Source organism: Papaver somniferum, chromosome 4 (assembly GCF_003573695.1).
Source record: "Papaver somniferum cultivar HN1 chromosome 4, ASM357369v1, whole genome shotgun sequence".
In the NCBI taxonomy this organism is placed as follows: domain Eukaryota; kingdom Viridiplantae; phylum Streptophyta; class Magnoliopsida; order Ranunculales; family Papaveraceae; genus Papaver; species Papaver somniferum.
In genome coordinates, this window is record NC_039361.1 from 106,109,066 (window position 1) to 106,113,276 (window position 4,211).

General features: G+C 32.9%; 1 long non-coding RNA gene across 1 annotated transcript; it reads left to right on the top strand.

Moving 5' to 3' along the window:
* The first annotated feature begins 394 nt into the window (after nt 1-394).
* Nucleotides 395-3,716, top strand: LOC113276260. Its single transcript, XR_003324217.1, has 4 exons — nt 395-930; nt 1,028-1,084; nt 1,223-1,278; nt 3,145-3,716. It is a non-coding gene; the product is annotated as an uncharacterized LOC113276260 (long non-coding RNA).
* Nucleotides 3,717-4,211: the final 495 nt, after the last annotated feature.

Below are 4,211 nucleotides of genomic sequence, written 5' to 3' on the forward strand. Positions count from 1 at the left end.
TTAAAATCCCCGAAGATTTCTTGAATGAGTTTTCCTTTGTGAATTCCCCAACTTAAAACAAACTTCAGACAAAAATTTAACGTAGTCTACCCGGGACTTATAGTTGTTAAGATGGACAAACATGAACCTTTGATTCTTTCAGTATACCACTTGACAAGTTTCTATTAGATGTGGGGTGATGTTGTATCTTAATTTGGTACATCGCGATGCATAGATATTTCCTTCACTAGGATATAGTTTCGGTACAGATTTTCGATGCGCCAAATTTGGTTAACGATAGCAAAGCTTTACGTGCGTTTTTTTTTTGTACGGCTCATAACTAAAGATTAGTATTTTTATATTACACTTTGCTACACAATGTTATTACTCTCTAGTATATGCTGGAGAGATCTCCTTTTTTTCCATCGAAATCTCCAGAAAATTTCTTCTCCGTTCGTTCTTCCCTAAGAAACAGAAAAAATTCTTGTTTTTCGTTATGGATTACCTAAAATATAGAGATAGATTAGAAATCAGGATTGATTTAGTTGAACCTTTTTTCAAAGATTTTCAGAATATTTTTCAATGGATGAACGGTTGAATCGGTGGGTAGATGAGCAGATCAAATGGTTGTCAGTAAATCTTAAACTCGGTCAAGACAGGTGAAGAATTTCCTTGTTAACAATTATCTTGGACGAATTTATGAGGAGAAGAATATTCACTTATTTGGAAAGAAGATATGGATAAACAGAAAAACCCTAATTATACTGCAAAATCAGAGAAATTGAAACTAAGTAACCATTTCGATTTTGGTTAATGTTCAATTTTTTTGGCGCCATGTAAATCAAAAGGAAAAAAAGCTGGGCGGGATTTTTCACGCTTGATCTTCCATTTTCTTTCCTATAAATACAATCCCAAAGTTATCAAGTTTTGCTCACAAGATAATAATTGAAGGTATTTTCTCTGTAGATCTCACTTTACTCTTCAATTTCATATGTTAAATCGTACATGAAAACCTTAATAATGTAATTTTTTGATCTCCTAATTTCAGGCTGATTCTATACATTGGATATCCTAACTTCAAGGATTTTCAGAACTCTAACTTAAGGTTTGTTTCGCGCCTTTGTGTTCCCTTTGTATTCTGTTGTTTCAAAAAGATGTATATATGCATCATCAATTTTTCATGTTTTTGCCTGTGGAAGTTTCTTAGTTGTTCTTTTAACCTTGGTGTTGTTCCATTTCCCAGGTGAAAAATGGCTAACAACAATGAACAACCAGCTCCAACAACATCATCTTCTGAGGGTACCTATCACTGTTCCATTTTCTCTTCTTTTTGGACTTTTACTTCATTCACCAGCACAGTTAGATTGGTAGTTTTTTTTATCCTTTTTCAGCATTTCTACTGCAGCTAATTCCAAGTGCTTTGCCCATAGGTCGTTTGAAAAATTGTCTTAACCAAACCTTTTGTGATTTAAGGAAAAGTAATAAATGGGTATTTGTTGTAATTCCTTCACATTTCTGTGTGCCAGCTAACAAATTCTTTTAGACTTCTGTATGAAGCTTGATTAACTTCACATTTTTGTTTGCCAGCTGAGACTTGGTTAGCATTATTTAAATATATATGTATTATGGTGTCAATTTTATGTCCAACTGTGTCATCGTTAGGATTTCAGTTGCATTGTAACACAGATGTTTTATGATGTTAGTTTGAAAATATTCTTGCGCTAAAATGTGACAGAAGGCAAACAATGCAGTCTCAGGGTTGGTGTATTTGTTCAGACATGTACACTTAAGCTTCGGTTTCTTTGGTCATAATTTGATTGTAGTTCTCACTGACCCTATACAGTAAGCCAATAAGTCTTGAATGTCACAGCTGCAACTATGAATACCCACAACCCTTTTTGCTCCCATTATAGGGGCTGGCCAAACTGCGAATTACAATTTATTACTAAAAGCACTGTGAAAAATTAGTCTTTTGAGTTTTCTTTTCTTACATTTGCAACTCAACAACATCACAGATTCTAAATGAAACTTTAGAAAATTCTCATCTTTACATTTACATTCAGTCAGTGTGCTCTGTTTAGCATAACCTCATAGCATCACTGATGTATGAAAGTTATGGTATTGATATGCTTGCTTAGGTATTTCTATATGAATGTTATTTAACTCGTGAAAATGTAGGAGGGATCTGTTTGTCATCAGTCTTAACACCTAATGCAGAGTTTAAGTCTTGTTAGTTCTAGAAATCCTTTGAGGAGATTGGTAAGTGGAACTGGGTACCAATTATTGGGAACAAAAAGTAGTTCTACTTGTCAAAGCATTCAGTTTTCATCCTTATTATTATTGGTTGGTTGTGATAAGCTCTTGGTAAAAGCAACAGATGAGAAGGGCCTATACTTACTCCATTAAAGAAGGGATAGGTTTTGTTGTGCTTAGCCCTCATTGTAAAGTACTGGGTTAAGAATGTTAACTGATAGTATATCTTTATATTAAAGAAATTAAGTGATTCTGTTACATGCCCTGCCTCTTTGAGAAAAGTAAGTCAATTTCTTATTAAGTTTAGTAGAACATACCATTTAGATTATTTTTAAGTAACTTTCCGCATTGAATTTTGGGTTTTGGATCATATACAGCTTAGTGCTCCTGCATGCTCTGTCAATAGAACTTTCAACTAGGTTCACCGTTATTATTAATATAGTTTTTCTTTGCATGTAGACGAAGATAGATACGTAGAAATGTAGACAGACATACGTAGCTAAATGTAGGCATACGTGGTCGAAAATGCTAATTCTTTTTGTGTGTTAATTTTTGAAAGAGAAAGAAAGGGGAGGTTGTGGAGGAAAATTCAAGAAACATGGTTGCGTGACCAAAATAGATTTTGGTCCACCAAAAATAGCAGTTGACATTACTATATCCCTTTTCTTTACTTTAGGAACACATTGTTTGGTTTCTGCGATGTTTAACTTTTTTAGCTTTTTTATAATTCATATTGATCAGGAATGTTAAAAGGTTTATGATATTTTCCATGACTTTTATTTGCACTCTTGAAACCTGCCTTTTAGGAGCCTAGGATAGAATATGTTTTGTCTAATGTTTACTCTATTTGTGTTGCAACATCAACTTAATTGGTAAGGTTCTTACTTGTTTTTCATTTCCTTCCTAAAATAGAAACAGAAGTCTGGATCCGAGCAAGCTGAGATTGACACCTTTTATGACACCCAAACGTATATCAATAAAAAAAACAGGCGAAGTTGTTTGGAGTTCTGATGAAGCTCGCATCAAATGGGTGAGTATAAACATTATTAATTTTTTATGTTGTTTGTGTCTACATCCAATCAATATGTGTAATCTTCTCGTAGCTATACAACAATTGATTCTAACAGTGAAGGAGTTCATGCGATGACACAATCGCAACCTGATAGAATTCAAGCTCAGGATGACCATATATGCCCAGAATGAGGTTATCAAAATGTGGAAAGAAGATAGCGAAAAGTTCACAAGAAACATACAGAATTTGATGCGTACTCTTTTCTAAACGAAATTACAGCTAATGGAACAACCGAAAGTTGAATGCCGTGCCATAAAATCAATTGTTACATTATTGTTTTGGTATTAGTATTATCTTCTTTTTAACTAGTAGCGGTGATGATTTATTTATTGGTAGTTTATTTATCAGATTTTCTTTTCGGTTTGGATCTTGTTTGAACAATTTATTTTAAAGGTTAATTATTTTTTTGTTCAACTAATATTATTTATTTATTTAAATGCTTATTTGTTTATTTTTGTCTTTTGTGTAATAAATCTCATTGGAATCGTCGGTGGTAATATAGGCTAGTCATTAAAGAAAATTTGGTGACGAGTTTGGCATGTTGAGAATAGTTAGGGTGAGGGTAGTGTTGTGTCTCTAATAATTTCTGATACGAATGACTTCGTCAGAAAAATTGTTTTGGAGACGACTATATTTGTAGGTAAAGTTGTTTTGGAGACAGATGATATTCGTTATTGAAATGACTATACAGAGACGATCATGAATGGTCACTATACGTTTTTTTAGAGACGACTAAATTTTGTTATTGATTTTTTATTTTGAGACGAAAGATATTTCACTGCTAAACTATTATATTTTTTGAGATAAAAAACTTTCGCTAAAACTATTTAGTTGATGAATTTGTTTCTTCACTATAAGTATATTTTGAGATGAATAAATTTCGCAGCTAAAACTATGTTAAGTGATA